Genomic DNA, 21,566 nt, shown 5'->3' on the forward strand with positions numbered 1-21,566 from the left:
TCTTATACATGTTGTTTCAATATACGGTAATACCATCTGTTTGGGGGAGGGATTGAAAGAAAACGCTGGATTTAAAATATATAATTTTAATTTATTCTATTAATCAGTAAGAAATTTGCTGAAATCTTGTGTTTAATATTAATAACAAAATCTGCACAAACACCTTAACATTAAGTCATCTGTTGTTAACTCACCCACACCTGTATTTCACTTCCGTTAACAATTACATCTTTTAAAAAGCAATTCACGTTAAAAAAACAACCTACTTTCTCTGCTCACCCACGAGAAGCAGAGCTGATACAGTCTCCGCCAAGTGCAGAAGACAGTTCTATTCCTGATATGATAGCTTTTTCAACACTGATAATATCTGGCTGCAAGTATTTGATACACTTCTGACACTAACATGGCTCCCTCCCCTCCAACGTGATGCAAGATCACTATGCTGATCTCTCTAATATCCTAGCAAACTCCAGGAATGGAGCACACCTGTAATGGAGTACAGAAGTAAAATGAACTTTGTGTGGTTATATAGAAATCTTCTGAGCCACTGCCTGGTACACTCCCCTGATAATATTGACATTTATACTACACAAGTCGAGACACCCAAGGTAATGACCATCTAACAGGAATTGTTGCTGGACCAAAACCACATCAGCATCAGTGTCACTTTTGACTCCATTTGGCAGAAATGGTGACAAAACTATTTATTTTAAAGCTTTTATATTTTCCTGCTTGCACACAGCTAATATATTATGAATGCTTGCCATTATATTTGTAATATAATTTACATTGAAAAAGTATATAGGCTAGAAATGGGGTGATTCTTCCTTTAAAACCCCATACAAAACCCACATACTAAGCAGCTCAATACTCCCACAAAAGTACCCAAACAAGCCTTTCCATTTCCTGTATTTGGGAAGGACACAAAACATTTTAAGTGTGTTCATAGTCACATAAATATATCTTCTATATAAAGATAGGAAGGGTTTTATTTAACCATGTCAAAGAAGCTTCAAGGGGTAGCAGAGTTAGTCTGTACAGGGGGTAGCCAAGTTAGTCTGTTGGTTAAAAACCAACAAATGGTCTGGTAGCACTTTATAGACTAACAAAACATGTAAATGGTATCATGAGCTTTCGTGGTAACAGCCCACTTCTTCAGATGACCAGAGTTTTGAGTTTAGGATGTGCTAAAGAAATAGTCACAAACTGCCAATGCATTTTAGAGACAACTGAAATGATTTCCCAAACTTAACATTCTCCTCAGTAGTAGAAGTCCAAATAAAATGAGGTGACAAAAACCAGTATGTTATGTATTGTGGTTTTTTGTTATTCTTATTTGAAGAGGTTTAGGGGGCGGGGGGAGAACCAACAGTATAAGCAATGCTTTGTTGTAGACCACTCATCTCCTATCTGTTGTGTTTTCATAAATCTAATCCTCCTTAAGTTTTCAGGCTTTTAAAGAAAAAAAGCTTTAGTGCCTCACGAAATAGACAGATGTACAAAGGTTATTTATATTGCAACACAACCCTAAAATAAAGTAAGCTTTTATGGCCTGAAATATGAGCTTTTAACATCTGTGCAGTTAAAATGTATAAGTGAACTTCCTAATGACTGTAGGTAATCAAACTCTTTTCAAAAGTACTATCTATCGTAAATACATATTAGTGGTACAATGTTAAAATAATTATATTTTTATTTAATTACAACCCACTCTACATGACAGTTCATGTAGCCTGGTTCACAATTAATCATCATTAGTGAAACCTGCAGTGTAGTACTGTTCAGAGTAATCAGGGTGATTATACAAAGTATGATCTTTATGTTTCTGTTTTGTCTCCACTGTGATTATTAGAACCCTATCCATTTTGTGGCCAAGAAGAAAGTTTAAACAATACAGCAACATGTGAAAGAGCTAACCTGAACAAGTCTGTTTTTATTATCCGGGGGGGGGGGGGGGGGGATAAATTATTTGTATATTTCAGGGTGTTTTGGTTGTTTGTTTTCTGGGTGTATTTTCTTTAAGTGATGAGCTCATAGACAAACTGAGGTATTTTGGAATAAAAAAAATCTTAATTCAAGTGAGCAAAATTATAGACATTTCTAGTTAACTAATAAAAGTGTATTAAACAGCACACAAAATAACTCTTGGAATTTGACGCAGAGCCTACACAAAGGAGCACACAATTTTAAAATAGAAAGCAATTCAGACACAAAATTGCATGGTTCTCCTTAGAGCATAAGAAGTTCTTTTTAGTCTAACAATGGATTTTATTTAGATGGTAAATATTCCTAACATCCTAATATTGTCAGCAACATCCTGGATGCTCAGGAAGAAAAAAGAGACTAATCAAATATGATGTCGAATGATGGCTCTTACCAAACTAATGTGGCATTTTAAAAATGGTTGATTTAAATAAGGTCACAGATGCCCTATAAATATATGAGCTGAGAGAATCAGTATTATATTCAATTCACAGATGCAGGAAGTCCTAAACTCGCATCATTAAGGTGGCACACTGCCTATTTTAAGACTCTTTTTTCAGTTGCTTATAACCTAATTAAGCTTTAACTGTTAAGGTTCAAATTTGCCAAATCTGTTGTCTCATTCAAACTCAATTGTTTGGAAAAGTTTAGCCAAAACAGCTCAATGTTTACAAAAACAGGGCTAAGGAAAAACACATTGTTTTGACCACGTTAAAAATTCCCTTTCTTTTACATGTTCTCATGTTCCTATCCCATGGAGCAGACACTTAAAATTTAGCAGTCAGTATGTTTTTGTGTCAGTGTGTAACTTGCTATTCTCAAGAAAATAAACGTGCATTTGGCTAAGTCACCTACTTTTGAAAATTTGCAGTTTACCCATGCTCAATAGAGAGTAGCAACCAGTGCCAGCGTGATTATCCTATGATCTGGAGAAAGGGGTAAGCAGTGAGGTGGCAAAGTTTGCGGATGATACCAAACTGTTTAGCATAGTCAAGACAGAAGCAGACTGTGAGGGACTCCAAAAAGATCTCACCAAACTGAGTGATTGGGCAACAAAATGGCAAATGAAATTTAATGTGGATAAGTGTAAAGTAATGCACATTGGGAAAAATAATCCCAACTATACATACAGTATGACGGGGGCTAATTTGGCTACGACAAATCAGGAAAGAGATCTTGGAGTTATCGTGGATAGTTCTCTGAAAACTTCCACACAGTGTGCAGTGGCGGTCAAAAAGGCAAATAGGATGCTAGGAATTATTAAGAAAGGGATAGAAAATAACACCCAGAATATCTTACTGCCCCTGTATAAAACTATGGTACGCCCACATCTTGAATACTGTGTACAGATGTGGTCTCCTCACCTCAAAAAAGATATTTTGGCCTTAGAGAGGGTTCAGAAAAGGGCAACTAAAATGATTAGGGGTTTGGAACGGGTCCCCTATGAAGAGAAATAAAAGCGACTGGGACTTTTCAGTTTAGAAAAAAGGAGAATGAGGGGGGATATGATAGAGGTATATAAAATTATTAGTGGTGTGGAGAGGGCTGATAAAGAAAAGTTATTTATTAGTTCCCATAATAGAAGAACTAGAGGACACCAAATGAAATTAATGGGTAGCAGGTTTAAAACTAATAAAAGAAAGTTCTTCTTCACACAGCGTGTAGTCAACCTGTGGAACTCCCTGCCAGAGGAGGCTGTGAAGGCTAGGACTATAACAGAGTTTAAAGAGAAGCTAGATAATTTCATGGAGGTTAGGTCTATAAAAGGCTAGTAGCCAGGGGATAGAAATGGTGTTCCTGGCCTCTGTTTTTCAGAGGCTGGAAAAGGGATAGCAGGAGACAAATCACTTGATCATTGTCTTCGGTCCAGCCTCTCTGGGGCACCTGGTGTTGGCCACTGTCGGCAGACAGACTACTAGGCTAGATGGACCTTTGGTCTGACCCAGTACAGCCATTCTTATGTTCTAGTTCAAATGGGGTGCTGCTGCCCGGGACCACTGGAAGCAAGCCACACACTGGCTGGAGTCCTATAGGCAACCACCTTTTACATTATACAATCTTGATTTAACCCTACAGCATACTGTGCAATGACGGAGGCAGGAGTCTTGTGGAAAAATGTGCAATAACCTAATTTAAAACAGAATAATCATTACACTTATGTATGGGGGGACTGCCATTCCCTAACTTAAATGTTTGACAAAACAAACTTCAAGTTCTTTTAACATAGTGTTTTTATTTTTATTGTATGTATATAAACAAACACACACACAGTCCACCCACAGGATTACAGCACATGCATGGTTTCCACCAAGCATGTATGAAGGAGACAAGCTAATATTGGTATCACAGCCAGAGACTGATGTGGGAGAAGTCTTAAGTTTTTTTTAAAAAAGTATCTTATTCTGGCATTACCTTAAATTTAATATGGGCAGAACGGCTGCTAATCCCAAGTGGTTTTCAAAGTACATGAGCTCCACTTTGTACTTGTCAAGATGTTTTATACTGATTTTTACAAGTTGCAAAATAAACTATATGTACTCTAGATATTTTAATCTATAGTTTCCCATGCATGTTTTGTATCATTAAAAAGATAAAATAAAACAATGAAACACCCTATTCTTTCTCAAGTTATACTGAGCATGAAGGAATATGAACACATCTGACATCCTGCCCTTCTATGAACTTTGAGAACTGCCACAGTAGCCAATGGGGAATTTTTGGATTTATGATATAGACAGGGGGTCAACAAGAACCATTAACCATGTAATAGAAACAAGTATTTGAGTGGCTATAGAATGAAAGCTAATGGACTTTCTGGTTAATCAATGGGTGCCATTAGCAAAGCCTGAAAAAAAAATCTGCAACATTACAATTAAGCAGTAGCCAGCAATTGCCATCGTGTGAATAAATGCCATAAAGAAGAAGGAAAATAAATAGGAATTCTTTAAAAAAAAAAAAATCACAACAGAACACAACTATCCTACGGATGTTCTGTAATGCTACAAGTCCCCAATAGTGGAATTACTGAAGGCCTCACTGTATATCTTTGCTAGCAATTGAAGACTCTTTGAGAAAGTAGTGCAGTGGTGTCACTGCTAGTGATGTACAACCAATGCCTCATACTCCTTGTCATGTAGCAGGTCCTTTTGACCACGGCCTCGCTTGTATTGCCTATACTGCCACACTAAAGCCCCTCACAAGAAAAACACAGGCCACTGAGGCGGATCCAGAGACAGAGCTTGAAGTCCCTCGGGTGCTCAGCACAGTTCTCAGTAAACGGAACTTAACTTGGCAAGCACCCGGGCCAAAAAGATAAGAGTAGGGACACAAGCTGTCCCATACACTAAGTTAATGAGCACTAAAAAAACAGGACAAGATAGAGAATAAGAGAAATGAGCTGTCATATACATCAGTTAACAAGCACCTGGAGCAGGGAAACAAAAAACATAGCTAGCTTTCACGTGTGCCAGTCATGTCTGCATCAGGTACTGACCACAATGCCCTGAGGTAGACATCATGTCACAAGGAAGGAACCCTAATGTGGTACCGGATATCAAATAACCCTAATATGGTACCAGATGTCAAAATTAAAGTATAAAGCACCCTGCGCCCTAAGCTCGAGGAGGTTCCGTATCAAGATAGTAGGCACATATCGTCCAGCCTGGCTGAGGGGTTGATCACCCAAGGCCGCCTCCCACCCACCGAATCATGAAAGGGTACAAATCCGGAGCATGCTACGCGTTGTTTTGTGTCTGTTCATCGTAATTGTTAGTATTGCTAACAATTAGTATTGTGAGTATTGCTTACTATATCGTTAGTTAGTATTGTGAGTATTGCTTACTATATTGTATTAACCATTTCATATTTAGAGGTTAAGTATACGTAGATTAATGACTAACTCCACCAGCTGTTCAAAGATAACCATAGAAGGATTGGCTACAGAAGGAGTTTTTATTATTGCTGTATTGGTTTTATTTGTTATATTCTTTTTTTGCATGCTGCGCTAAGATGAATCAGAGACAGTGATTTAATATAATCAAATTGTAGATAATAAAGTTTGTAATTAGTTAAGTGCATTTAAGTCTCAGGCTTTCCTCTTTCACAGCCCCAGTCCCTTGCCACAAACACCACTCCTATACAATCTTCGAACCTCTGGTTTATCACGCCTATGTCAACTTTTTCCAATATTTTATCAGATTTGTGTATACATTCCCTGAACTTCATTTTCATCAACACTTGTCTAGTCATTCTGGGTCATTAGTCTTGTTTCACCATCAAACTTACTTAATCAGCATTACATCATTAATTATAGCTCTCTCAGTATATACAGGGTGAATGGGTGGATGGGTAGATAGACACACGCAGTCTAACAGAAAAACCATAGCTCATTCATTATAAAAAACATACTTCAGCAAAGCACACCTTATACACACTATCTTCTAAGAGCTTTTCCCCTCATTTTATCACCCAACTAATTCCTCACACATTAAAATCTCATATTGTATATATTGTAGGGATGTCAATTAACACACGTTAACACCCGCGATTAACGCAGGGCAGAATTAACATTTTAAAAACCAAGCAGCAAAAAAACAAAAAAAGACCTCAAGACATGGTCCTAGCACCAGCACAGAAGTAAACAAGAAATAAAGATCCTGACATACATATCTGTCCCTCTCCCTGGTGACCGTATTTTTTTAAAAATAAAACAGCCGGGAGGGGGGGGGGAGCTTGCCCAAGCTGTCTCCCCCTTTGCAGAGTTCACCCAAGCCACTGTCTCTTTGCCTCCCAGGTCTGGGACTGACCCTCCCTCCACATCTGATTCTGGAATTGAGTCCCCGCTCCCGAACTCTGCACTGGCCTTGGTGCAGTCTACCCCCCGCCCAACCCAGGGGCTGATCCCCATCCCTGAGCCCTGTGCTACCTGCAGGTGGGGGCTAAACCCCCCCCTCAAATACTGCACTGCCCATGGCACAGTCTACCCCCTTCCAGCCCTGTTCCGCCCATAGTGGGGGCTAAGATAAAAAGGATTCTTTTGAATAGGACACAAATATATTGATTATACAGAATAATTTATTGTATTATTCCAGAGATTGACACAGTTCTGCTGTGTTCTCATGTTTTCAAGTCTGCAGTACCACCTACAAGGTAAGCAGGCTTTTGCCTCCTGATTTTGCACTACAGATAACCCATCACCAGCAAACCTGTCCAGCCAGCCACGACAGAGTACGATTACCGAGTTTCAGGGTTGCTACAAGCCCATGGATCAAACAAAATACAGCATTTTAACCAATGCTATTGTCAAGTGGATAGCTAGGGACTGCAGACCACTCAATATTGTCAATGACAGAGGGCTATATTATTAAAGATATATTATTAAAATATCATCTTCCAATCAGTCATACACCTTGCCCTCCAGAGGAACCATTGCATCATGAATAAATGACCTATACAACAATGAGAAGACTACAAAGTTGGAGCTTCTGAGAAATGCACTGGCTGTTGCTTTGACTGGTGATCACTGGTCATCCTTGAGCAATCATAGCTGTCTTGGTGTCACAGCACACCTGATTGATGCTGCATAGACACTACAGTCATTTGCTCTAACAGTAACTCATACTGAGGAGAGACAGAGTGTTTCATGGATCTTGCGAAAGAATGGAATATTCAAGATCTTGCGAAAGAATGAAATATTCAAGAAAAGGCATCAACAATTAATACTGATAGTGCACATAACATGGTAGCAGCAGTCAGTCGCTTGCCTTTTGAACACATGACATGCGTTGCTCACAGTCTGCAGCGATCCACATACTGTAGCACTCAGTGATCGTGGTATTGAAAACATGCAGGTAAAATGTAGAAAACTTATGGGTCATTTCAAACACAGGCCAGCTAACAGTACAGAGTTAGGAATACAACAATCTGCAAATGGACCGAAACAAGAACCTCTGGTACAAGATATTTCAATCAGATGGAATTTCACATTGGCTATGATTCAGCGCCTGCTTCGCAATAAAGCCGCTATCATATCCACATTAGCTCTTCAAAAGCACCATCTATCAGTGCCAACAAATAAGGAGTTTGAAAAACTGCAAAACCTAGAAACATTACTTGAGCCCTGCAGGTTTGTGACTGAATTCCTTGGGGAGATGGGGGACTATGCTTCCTGCTCCATAGTTGTACCCACATCCTGCCATAAGTTCCAAGTTATGGCAGTCTCTGATGGAGACCCAGAATATGTAGTTAGATTTAATAACACTTTCACAACAGATTTTACAATCCACAAAGAAGATACTAATATGAGGTTTCTAAAAAAAGCTACAGCACAAAAAATACAAAACCTCATATTGTATTTATTTCAGGGCTGTCAACTGACACGCATTAACGCCTGCGATTAATCCAAGGCAGAATTAACGTGTTTAAAAAATTAACACACGTTAATTGCTCGTTTCCCGCCCCCGGTTTAAGAATCTGAAGTGCCTTGCAAAATCTGACAGGAATGAGGTGTGGAACATTTTGTCAGAAATCTTAGAAGAGCAATCCTCTGATACAGAATTTAGAGAAATCAAACCACTCAAAAAAAAAATCAACCTTCTCCTGGTGGCATCTGATTCAGATGTAAAAAATGAACACGCTTTGATCCACATTGTTTTGGATCGTTATCGAGCAGAACCCATCATCAGCATGGACTCATGTCAACTGGAATGGTGGTAGAAGCATGAAGGGGCATACGAATCTTTAGTGAATCTGGCACACAAACAACTTGCTACGCTGGCTACAACAGGGCCATGCGAATGCCTGTTTTCACACAGGTGACTTTGTAAACAAGAAGCACATAGCATTATCTCCCACAAAAGTAAACAAGCTTGTTTGTCGTAGTGATTGGCTGAAAAGTAAGAAGGACTGGGTAGACTAGTGGGGTCTAGAGTTCTAAATTGTTTTATTGTTAAATGAAGTTATTCTTGTTTACATAATTCTGCATTTGTAAGTTCATCTTTAATGATGGAATTTGGACTACAATACTTCAGTGAGGTGAACTGAAGTTTTATTTTTACAGTGTAAATGTTTTGTAATAAAAAATCAATATAAAGTGAGCACTATATGCTTTGTATTCTATGTTGTAATTGAAATCAATATATTTGAAGATGTAGGAAACATCCAAAAATATTTAAAGATAGTATTCTTATTATTGTTTAACAGAGTGATTAATCATGCGATTATTCGCAATTAATTTTTGTAACCGCTTGACAGCCCTAATTAATTGATGTCAATTGCATAATATCAGAGCAGTTTTGCCCTATTCAGTAAGCACACTTATTGTGCAATAGCAGCAGCAGCAACAGAACCTTGAATAAAAAGAGGGAGATTAGGATGAAGCAAACTGATGATCCTTCCATGAGTGCAGAAGACTGGACTTGATGACTTCTTGAGTTTCCTTCCATTTCTATTATTCTATGAATATTATATTGTATTAAGAACCCTGGAAATTTCAAACACTACACCCAGGCAAGCATATTGCTACAATACATCATATCACACAATGTGGCTTAGACATGTCTCTGCAAACTTCAATGACCTCTATAGAAAACTAAAATATATTTCTCTTCCATCACATAAGCTACATTTTCTCAACTCTTACAGCTCTCATTGCTCTATCCCACCAGTGCAGCCTGCATGGGAGATCTGATCAATAAACAAGAAACCAGTGTAGAAATTACTTGTATGTGACATCGCCAGACAGCGGTTCTCTTCACTGTCTGATTAAATAGCTATAAAAAAAAACAACATTGATCATGAAAAAAAAGAGGGAGTTCAGCTTCTTTGTACACAGAATGCTCACAGCTAATACAGGAATGCTAACATGGATCTGAAAGAAATGTTAAGTTGAAGAATCATGAGAAGAATATTTTCTAAGGAAAACAGAAGTTTTCCACTCATTAAACCGTTTATTTCATTTAGACCCATAAATACATACAGATAAGCTTTCCTTGACTTCTGACATCAATCAGACTGTTCAACCAAATGGAAATTCTGCAACAAAAGCACTATCTTCAATTTTATCTAGTCTGCTTTGCTCAAAAAACACTTGGCCTAGAAGAATACAACACGCAAGACTTCTTCACTATACTCGTAAAGGTGGATAGGAGAATGACCTTAATTCAATCAAGGGTGAGAAAAGAGGAAACACCAGTGATGAGTAAGGCTAAAGTAACAATACACATCTCTGCACAAGGCTGTAAAAGTAGGCAATTATATATTTTATCTAACTTGTGACAGACACAGAAACTTGCAGGAGTCTTGAATACATCTTTAACACCCCATTAGCCAAATTCCAGAAGTAACTGAAAAACCATTTAGTAAAAACACACCTCCTACCCCTAACCCTGTACTGAAGTTATTCCACTATTCTGGTAAATCAAGCTTGATGACATTGAAACAAGTACCCATTATGAAATTTTGAGGGGAGAAGCATTTTGTTGAGTAAACTAAAGCTCTAAATCCCACCAGTATCAATAGTAAAGTCTAACAAATAACCCATACTTTAAAAGGATGGGACTTCTTGTTGAAGATATAAGAACAGATCAAGAGTATGTCTACACTACAGCACTAATTCAAACTAACTTAATTCGAATTAGTTAATTCGAACTAGTGCATCTAGACCTAAAAACTAAAAACTAGAGCATCAGATTAGGACTTAGAGTGTGGAGCTGCTGTCTCAGGCTAGCCAAGGGCTGTGCTTAACGGGACCCGACCCACACCCCGGACAGACAGTTATCAGGGGTTCCTTGCTCGCTTGTCTAAGTCGATGAGGGACAGCAAAGCAGTCCTGGCTTGGAGTGCCCTGAATGCCCACACTCGGCACATCACAGCACTCGGCTATCAGCCTGGCTACACTTGCCACAGGCTGCCATCTGGGGAGGAGGGTCAATCGGGGGGCTGCAGGAGAGCTTTCACCCGAGGAGTCCACAGAGCCATCCCAGTCCTCCCCATCGGGGAGCTCATACCCCATTCCTCCCTCACCTCCTTCCACTTACTCCTCCCTAGCCACCCTTCCTGATGTACAAAATAAAGGACACGTGTGTTCAAAAATAGAAACTCTCTTTATTGAACAAAACTGGGGGAGACTGGGAAAAGGAGGTGGGAGACGGGAAGAGAGAGGGTGGGAGAGGGGAGGGCAACTAAAATGATCAGGGGTTTGGAACAGGACCCCTATGAAGGGAAGCTAAAGAGACTGGGACTTCTCAGCTTAGAAAAGAGGAGACTGAAGGGGAATATGATAGAGGTCTATAAAAGCTTGAGTGGTGTGGAGAGGGTGCATAAAGAAAAGTTCTTCATTAGTTCCCATAATAGAAGGACTAGAGGACACCAAATGAAATGAAAGGGTAGCAGGCTTCAAACTAACAACAGAAAGTTCTTCTTCACAAAGCAAATAGTCAACCTGTGGAACTCCTTGCTGCAGGAGGATGTGAAAGCTAGAACTATAACAGAGTTTAAAGAGAAGTGAGATAAAGTCATGGAGGTTGGGTCCATGGAGTGCTATTAGCCAGGGGGTAGAAATGGTGTCCCTGGCCTCTGTTTGTGGAAGGCTGGAGATGGATGGCACGAGACAAATGGCTTTGTCACTGTCTTCAGTCCATCCCCTCCAGGGTACCTACTGTTGGCCGCTGTCAGCAGACAGGCTACTGGGCTAGATGGCCCTTTGGTCTGCCCTAGTACGGCCATGCTAAGCTCAGGGCTCAGGGTCGGGGGTCTCACTGGACCACCTTGATTTTCATGCACACCTGCTCCTGGGTGGCCAGGCTGGCAGCTATCCTGCCCTAGACGGCCACTTTCCTCTGCCTAGTGCGGAGGTCGTGGATGAGGTCCACGATGTCTGCATTAGACCAGGCGGGCACCCGCCTCTTGCAGCCCCGGGCAGGCTCCCGGGAGCCGCCAGCCTGGTCCCGGGAAGAGGAGGAGGCCTGGGTGGCACTGGGTGGCTGGTTCGTGCCGCGCCAGGTGCAGGGTCTGCTGGCTGGGTGCTGGCAGGCTTGCACCTGGCATGGGCACTGTAGCCAGACCGTGCCCCTTTAAGGGCTCCGGGGTCGGGAGGGAGGCAGGAGAGTTTCCCTGTTGGCGCCCAGAGTGGCCACCAGGGAAAGCTGGGGAGGGCTAGCCTCCCACTAGTTCGAATTAAGTGGCCACTCAGCCCTTAATTCGAACTGGTTAATTCGAACTAGGCGTTAGTCCTCGTAGAATGAGGTTTACCTAGTTCGAATTAAGTGCTCCACTAGTTCGAATTAAGTTTGAACTAGCGGTTTGCTAGTGTAGCGCCTATCAAAGTTAATTCGAACTAACGTCTGTTAGTTCGAATTAACTTTGTAGTGTAGACATACCCCAAGATAGTTGGAGCTAAAGGTAGCCTTTGAATTTAAACAAGGAAGTGGTCCCCTGAAGAATATAAAAAATGCTTCAAATACATTTTGACTTAACAACAAAATGAATTTGGAGCTGAGGAAATGCCAAACTGGAGCAGCCACAACTGCAGCAACTGAGACTGGAGCTGCCACACCTGGGACCAGGGCTGCTGGAACCTTGGTTCCTGCAGCAGAGCCACTGGGACCAAGACCACCAGCTGTGGTGCAGCTGGGACTAGGGCCACTACAGCTGGGGCCCTGGCACAACCAGGTGAGAGATCTGGAGCTACTGCGGTGCAGCTAGGTCCAGGATCAGGTCCTGCCTGTCCCGCTGGGACTGTTGCAGCACAGCCGGGGCCCCACCTGCTACCCTGACCTGGTTTCCAGCAGCTGGCACCATGTAGCTGGCCATTTGGTTAACCAGTTACCAAGTAAGCATTCCAGAAAGCCTAATGCTTATTAAGCAACTGGTTAAACTTTTATATTCCTATTGCTTATACACACATGCTAATTTCATAACTGGTATACTCCACTGATGCCAACAGTATTATATAAAAAATGAATGTGACCCATTGTCTGCTGTACACTGAATAGTCCCAGTGTAAAGCTTATCATAGAATCATGGAACTAGAAGGGACCTTGGGAGCTCATCGACTCAAGTCCCCTGCCCTCACCGCAGGACCAAGCACAATCTAGACCACCCCTGATAAATGTCTATCTAACCTGACATGATTTGTTCTTTACAAATCCATGCTAGCAGTTACCTATCACCTTATTTTCTTCAAGAGACTTCTATGCCAGGGAAGTAATCCTATCACCTATCACGTCCTTATCTTCCAGATAACAGCCAGCATGGATTTGTAAAGAACAAATCATGTCAAACCAATCTGATAGTTTTCTTTGATAAAATAACAAGTCTTGTGGATAGGGAAGAAGTTGTGGACGTGGAATACCTATACTTTAGTAAGGCATTTGACATGGTCTTGCATGACCTTCTGATCAATCAGCTGAGGAAATACAACCTAGATGGGGCTACAATAAGGAGGCAGCATAACCGGCTAGATAACTGTTCTCACATAGTTATTAATGGTTCACAGTCATGCTGGAAGCACATAACTGGGGTTCCGCAGGGGGATGTTTTGGGACTGGTTCTGGTCAATATCTTCATCAATGATTTAGATGATGTCATAGAAAGAATGATTATTAGATTTCCAGATGATTCCAGGGAGGAGTTGCAGCTGCTTTGGAGGATAGGGTCATAATTCAAAATGATCTGGACAAACAGAGAAATGGTCTGAGGTAAAGAGGACGAAGTTTAATACGGACAAAGGCAAAGTTCACAATCCTACTGGAAGGGCATAACAAGTGAGGTTACCCAGGGGTCTGTTTTGCACCAGTTCTGGTCATTATCTTCATCAACAATTTAGATATTGGCGTAGAGTATATGCTTATAAAGTCTGCAGATAATACGGAAGGGATTGCAAGTGCTTTGGAGGTTAGGGTCATAATTCAAAATCATCTGGACAAACTGGAGAAATGGTCTGAGGTAAATAGCATGAAGTTTAATAAGGACAAATGCAAAGTACTCCACTTAGGAAGCAACAATCAGTTTCACACATACAGAATGGGAAGCTACTGTCTAGGAAGGAGTACTGTTGAAAGGGATCTCAGGGTCATAGTGGACCACAAGCTAAATATGAACCAACAGTGTGACGCTGTTGCAAAAAAAAGCAAACATGATTCTGGGATGAATTAACAGGTGTGTTGTGAGCAAGACATGAGAAGTCATTCTTCCGCTCTACTCTGCACGGATTAGGCCTCAATTGGAGTACTGTCAGGCCCCGCCCTAGAGCAAGGAGAGGCATACAATGCTGAGTATTCACCATCCACTGGCCAGCATCCTGCCTTGGGCCTCGCAAACCCTTTTGCCAGGCCTGAGTATTGTATCTAGTTCTGCACACCACTTTTCAAGAAAGATGTGGTCAAAACTGGAGAAAGTCCAGAGAAGAGCAACAATAATGATTAAATGTCTAGAGCACATGAGCTATGAGGGAAGACAAAGAATTAGGTTTGTTTAGTTTAGAAATGAGAAGATTGAGGGACTTGATAGCTGTTTTCAGGTATCTAAAAGGGTGTTACAAGGAAGAGGAAGAAAAATTCTTCTCCTTGGCCTCTGATGATAGGACAAGGAACAATGATCTTAAATTGCCACAAGGAAAGTTTAGGTTGGACATCAGGAAAAACTTCCTGTCAGGGTGTTTAAACACTGAAATAAATTGCCTAGGGAGGTTGTTGAATCTCCATCACTGGAGATATTTAAGTGCAGGTTAGACAAACAACTGTGAGGGGTAATCTAGATGGTGTTTGGTCCTGCCATGATGGTAGGGGACTGGACTTGATGATATCTTGAGGCCCCTTCCAGTTCCAGTATTCTATGACTATTTATCACAATATTTTACTCTAATAATATTTTCCTGAAATATGAGAATAGAAAGCTATACTGACATGCACGTTTCATACACTGTTTCAGAATCATACTTCTTCTGTTTAAGAACATAAGAATGACCATACTGGGTCAGACCAAAGGTCCATCTAGCTGAGTAGCCTATCTTCCAACAGTGGCCAACGTCAGATGGGCCCAGATGGAATGATCAGAACAAGTGATTCTTCTCCTGTTATCTATTTCCAGCACCTGACAAAAAAAAAAAGAGGCTGAAGACACCATTCCTACCCATTCAAGCTAGTAAATCTTGATAGGCCTAATCTCCATGTATTTATCTAGTTGTTTTATGAACCCTATTAAAGTCCTGGTTTTCATAACATCTTCTGGGAAGGAATTCCATAGGTTGAGTGTGTGCTGTGTGAAGAAAAGCTTTCTTTTGTTTTAAACCTGCTACCTATTAATTTTATTTGGTGACCCCTAATTCTTATGCTATGGGAACAAGTAAATAACGTTCCTTATTCACTTTCTCCAGACCTGTCATGATTTTATAGACCTCTATCATATCCCCACCCCTTAGTCTCCTCTTTTCCAAGCTGAAAGTCCAAGTCTCTTTCATCTCTCTTCATATGGCACCCGTTCCAAACCCGTAATTATTTTTGTTGCCCTTTTCTGAACCTTTTCTAATGCCAAGATATCTTTTTAGAGATGAGACAGCCACTACTGTATGCAGTATTCAGGATATGGGTATAACATGGATTTATATAGAGAGGCAATAAGATATTCTCTGTCTTATTCCCTATCCTTTTTTTTTAATGACTCCTAACATTGTTAGTCCAAAAAAATAAATAAATAAATATTATATATATATATATATATATATATATATATATATATATATATATATATATATATATATATATATATATATAAGCTGTCGCTGCACATTGAGTGGATGTTTTCAGAAAACTATCCACAATGACTTCAAGATCTCTCTCGAGTAGTTGTAGATAAATTAGTCTCCATCAGATTGTATGTATAGTTGGGATTATTTTCTCAAACGTGCATTACTTTGCATTTATCAAAATTAAAATTCATTTGCCTTTTTGTTGCGCAGTTCCCTAGTTTTGTGAGATCCTTTTGAAGCTCTTCACAATCTGCTTTGTTTTTAACCATCTTTACCAGTTTAGTATCAGTTGCAAATTTTGCCACCTCTCTGTTCATGCCTTTCTCTGGATCAGGGCTACTCAACTTTGGAAGCTCTGGCGGCCACAATGACACACACAGCACATGCCAAGGGCAGCAACTCAAGTGTGGTTGCATATACATGCAAATATATGCAAATAGCTTCTTTCACACTAACAGGCATGAACACAAAGATTAAGCTTTAAGCCATGGCGCCAGACCCAAACGTGGCAAGTATAAGCCAGTCATCACTTCTCAGACTCTGCCTGCATCCCCTGTGCTTCCGGCACCTTTTCCCTGGGGGCTAGAAATGCAGACACTCTGTCCCCGTCTATTCCAGCCAGCCTGTCTGCTTGCGTATTTCAGTACTCACCCCACATGGGAGACGCCTCACCATTACGGAACATGGTCCTAGTGGAGGCCATGTTCAAAGGATCCCACCCACGGACCACATGTTGAGCCCCATTTAAACCCAAACCACACCACAGGCTGCAAACAAACAGGTTGTGGGCTGCATGCAGTCCATGGGCCGTGTCTTGAGTAACCTTGCTCTTGATTGTTTATAAATAAGGTAAATGGGATTGGTCCCAGAATGGATGACTGTTCCCTCTAAACTGCATGGCAGCACAGCTTCAGAGGTGATTAATAAGCCCCGCCCAGTCAGAGGCTCAGAACTCAGTGCGCAGTGGAGTTCTTTAAAGGGAACACTGATATGGACCCTTTGGGGACACCACTATTTACCTCTCTCCATTCTGAAAATTGACCATTTATTCCTACCCTTTGTTTCCTGTCTTTTAACCAGTTATCAATGCATGAGAGGACCTTTCCTCTTATCCCATGACAACTAACTTTACTTAAGAGCCTTTAATGAGGGACCTTGTCAAATACTTTCTGGAAATCTAAGTACACTATATCCACTGGATCCCCCTTGTCCACATGCTTGTTTTTACACTGTGGTAGATTGAAATTACGTCCCTCGTAAATTGAAGCAACTGTAGCATTTAAACACCTTTATTTTTTTTAAAAAATCTAAATTATTTTTCAGAACACTTGATTTCAACTGCATTGTTCTGTAAAAATCTCTATGGTTAGTATTCAGAAAGAAATGCATCCAAAATCCTACACTAGATTATGTATTGTCAAGGCTAAATCTAATATATTCTTAAGAGAATTTCTAAAATGTTCCCCGTGGTGAAAAATTTTGTTATTTCATTTCTTCTGCTACTTTATGAAATCTCCCTCTCTCACTCTCTCTCTCTCTCACACACACACACACACACACACTAATGTGTCTGTTGCTGGGGAAAATGCCAAGTCTAATGAAAATACAGTCTGTTCTCCCCAGCCCGAAACAAATCATACTGTAGTAAAAAATAAAGATACAATTTTATTCAGGAGGTGTTCAGAGACTACTGTAATGGTGGTCATCTACAGAGCTATCCCCAGGATGGGGCAAATCAGGATGATTGCCCTATGCTTCACAGATGGGGGCCCCATGCTCCTAGGTTGGAGCAGCCACTGGCACCTGTCCTACCAGAGCCCCTCCCAGCCCTTCCTGCCCATGGTGGATCAGCTGTGTGACACATCAGTAGGTGCGGGGAAGCAGGGGTGCAGTGAACTCAGGGGAAGGGTGCAGAACTTGAAAAGATGGAGCAGAGCAGGACCTTGAAGGAAAGGGTGGAGGGTAGCTGGAGCCTGTGCAAAGCCAGAAAGAGCACTCTTGGCAGATTAGAAATTCATCAACTAGGCTCCAAGACAGACGCTCGTGTAGGGACAACCCTGGTCACATGGTTACCTAAATATATAAAGAGCTTAAGGACACATTTTAAATTTAAGCATGTGAGCAATCCCAGTGACGCTTAAAATTAAATACATGCTTAAGTGCTTTGCTGAAGTGAGGTTTTGTTCTGCTCTCCATGGATTTAATTGATATTTTGTGACAAAAAACATTTTTTATACCTGAAATATATGATTAAGAAGTATGCAGCTCCACTACTGGAAAAAACAATACGTACAAAATAGGGATGCAACAGTGTAATCTACTAACCAGATAACTAATCATCAAAAACTTATAGGTTAATGCTATATACTACAAACCACCACCCCTTCTTGACAGTACATTTTTTAGTGGGCTGGCCAGCAGCCTGGCTCAGTCCTGACTCGTGCCAGATCCAGGTCCCTCCTCGGCTGCAGCTCTGCATTTCTAGTGTAATAGGAGCCAGGCAGGCAGGCAGGCAGTCTGGCTCAGTTCCAGCTCACACCAGATCTGGTAGCTTAGCCCCTCTTGCCCCCAACAGGCGCTGCTGCCAGCCCACACTGCTGCTTCTATATGAGAGGCAGAAGAATAGGACAATAGGCAGCTGGTTTGTGTGGGGAGCTGGTTTTTAAACTGGCTCCTCTCATGGACCAGCTCCCTTCTGGCACCCCATGCTGCTGCCTCTGTGAACAGAGGCAGCAGCATGGAGTGACAGGGGGTTCCCCCGGGAGTGGAGCCGAAGTGCAAAGACTATAGAATAGCTGAGCAACCAATAAGACTTCATGAGGTTAATTGATTATCCAATTAACTGATTTTTAACATCCTTAGTACAAAACCTTGGGGAAGCAAAGAAAGGACACTGGCTTCCACTCTGGAATGAAAGTGCCTCAGATAATTCCCAAACAGGTTAGGATATGTGGCCTGTTGGTTAGTCCAACAGTAGGTGCAGTGTGGTCAGAATGATGGATAGTCGATTCACCTGTTGACATTTTATTGTCTGTGATGCCACTAAGTTGCAAAAAATCAGCCTGTGAAAGAGTCAACTCATTTGCAAACAAACTTATTCACTAATTTCAAACCTAACAAGCAACTTATGAAGAACATGTTAACGGTAAAGAGATGTACTTTAAACCCATCATAAAATAAAGCTTTCCCGTAGTGACAAAGTCCTTGAAAACTGTCCCATGTTGGGTCTTTTTAACAAGGAGAGGTTCTTATTTCCACCTATGTGAGCCCACTCTTCACTGTAAGGGAGTCAATTTTTATTTTTGAACAGTCTGTACAGTGTATACTGACAGGGTCCAAGCCCTGTTTAATGAGATGTTGCATTATTTACTGTCATCTTAATTTTAACAACACATTGAAGTATTAAAGTCAATAACATTAGTAAGATCATCATCTGAAACACAGTTTATAGAACAAGTCCCACTCTGTTCCGCTAAAACATTTTTGAAAGCTTCAAGATGTCTGATGTAATGTGACAAGTCTCAGAACAGAGCTGAGGGAAAATAAAGCTGTTGGCTCTCTCAGTGGGAAAATTCATTTCAGTGGAGAAATAGTTTGCACAAGCACTTGGCATCAGAAAGTCATTCTTCCTTTGCCCAACTGACTCTAAATTCTGTCAGTCACTTAATCAAATTAATGTTGTACAGAGGCTGTCATACCCTTTTATCCACAATTTGAAATATTAGTTCAGTTTTAAGTTGTGTTTTTCTGTATTGATTCAGTCAAGACAAACAGTTCCTTCCCTCAGTTTACTCTCTATTAACTTCCTTGCTTTCTAAACCCTGCAGGTGAGGGACCATCTGGCACCTACCTAACTGCTATGATCTCATGTCATAAATGTGATAATCATCCTAGTTCTTGGATGCAATACACAGCCTCTGAAACAACTAGATCGAATTTAGCAAGATCTGCATAGCATAGAAAACAATCCAACTTCAGTGACTCCACTGGAGCTCGCCCCCCGCCCCAGTTTTTCATCAACTGAAGAGCTGGTGCTCAATCTTTCCTGGCCTGAAGCTGCAGTCATTAATACCAGATCATCTGGCCCATACAATCTCTCAGTGGAGGTACACAGTGTGGGTGGTATAAACCAGGGTGGAGACTCTGCGTTTACACACTGTTCTCTTGCCTATCTCTCCAGTACTGAATAAAACCTTGGAGTCAAAAACCTGGTGACTGATCAAAGACAAATTCAAGTGTGGTGATGCTCAGTGAAATAAAAGTTTGTTTCAATGCCTTCTGCATACTGTGTGAATGATGATTTAGCATCACATCAGGAGAACTGTAAGATTTCTTAGGCATTATAAATTTAACAAATGAGGATGCACAGTAAATTCGTGCATATGATTGATTAGGGGAGGGATCACAGCCATCCTTTGTCTCTTTACCACCTCCTCTTCTTTTTCATCTCTTTAAAAAACACCTTCTTACTGCAGGTTGGATTACAATGGGATTTGTGGGAGGAAACATGGAATTTTTAAGTTTGTTTGGGGATGAGGTATCTCACTCCATACTCAGCCCCTGACTATAAAGAAAAATCTACATTTAATGTAGTTTTCTGACAAACATTCATGTTCTAAAGACCCCAGCCTACATTCTTCTACCTCATCTTTACTGCAAGTTTCCCTACTTCTTTATTCTGGTTCTTGGATGCTATGGAGAACAGCCCACATCTGCAAGGCAACTCTGTTTTTCCTGCCCAGTGGTACTAAACAGAGCTCTCCCCTTTCTCCTTAACGCTCATGCTACTGCAGGGAGCCATTAATACCAACCTGCTGGGGAAGGCAGAAAATGGTGTTGCAGGAAAAAGAGAAGTTTGCTTTATAACAAAAGGCACGGCGAGTCTGAGACTCACTTCTCCAAACACCAGGAAATTAACCAGAGATAAAGGCATCACACCTCCACACAGAACTAGACAAAACTGTAAATATGATGTGCTGCTAGCGAGGAAAGAGTCATGACCACAAAATAGTGTCTAAAGCCTAGAACAGGAGTAGGGAACCTAAGGCCTGGGGGCCAGATGCAGCCCCTGGCTTGCCTGGATCTATCACTCAAGGCTCAGAGCTCCACCCCATCGTTGGGGAATCCACACTGACACTCGACAGCCTCCTGCCCCCGCCATCTGCTTGAGGAGCTGGAGAACACAAAATCCACAAGCCTGGGCCCTCCTAGACTCTGGTGTGCCAGGGGGATGTGGAGAGTGTCTTTCTCCTTCTCCATCAGGGGACCACTGGCCTACAATTTCAGTAAACCCCAGAGTAAAGTGGGAACTAAGTAAAAGTCTCCTTGACTCAGCCTGAAGGACAGTCATTTCAGAGTAGGATTCATCTATTTTGAGAACCAAATATGCAGGGTTGCTCTTAAAAGTACATGACTGTGCCCTCAATTTCAAATCCCATATTGCAATTGTATTTCTTGTTTGCATCTTTTCGTTTATAACTGGAAAAATCTTCAGTTACAAGATTGTAGAAAAATATTCTGAAATTAATAAGTATTAATAATATAGTTGACTAGAGCAGTAATTAACAGCCATTTACACAAATGCATGTAGACATTCATACATATACGTAACCAGCCAATGTGCACACTTGTGGATATTATTTTTAACAAGCACAATGTGATTTACTGCCAATGGCTCACTTATTAGGCATTTTCAATCTATTTTCTCAACAGTTTGAATGTTCAATCTATTTTCTCTACCATCTGAATTTTCAATCTATTTTCTCAACAGTTTAACAGAACAAGTTAAAATTATATTCCTGACACAACTCTCTCACCTACACCTAAGCATGCAAAGGTT

At 40.9% G+C, this 21,566-nt stretch overlaps 1 protein-coding gene and 1 pseudogene across 12 annotated transcripts in view; one reads left to right on the plus strand and one right to left on the minus strand.

The window, feature by feature from the left end:
* The window catches only part of LOC142827427 (E3 SUMO-protein ligase ZBED1-like), a 54,906-nt pseudogene extending 46,525 nt beyond the window's left edge, over positions 1-8,381 (plus strand).
* The window catches only part of PARD3 (par-3 family cell polarity regulator), a 677,664-nt gene that overhangs the window by 511,788 nt on the left and 144,310 nt on the right, over positions 1-21,566 (minus strand). The gene's annotated exons all lie outside the window — the stretch shown is intronic.

Source organism: Pelodiscus sinensis, chromosome 2 (genome assembly GCF_049634645.1).
Source record: "Pelodiscus sinensis isolate JC-2024 chromosome 2, ASM4963464v1, whole genome shotgun sequence".
Classification (NCBI taxonomy): Eukaryota; Metazoa; Chordata; order Testudines; family Trionychidae; genus Pelodiscus; species Pelodiscus sinensis.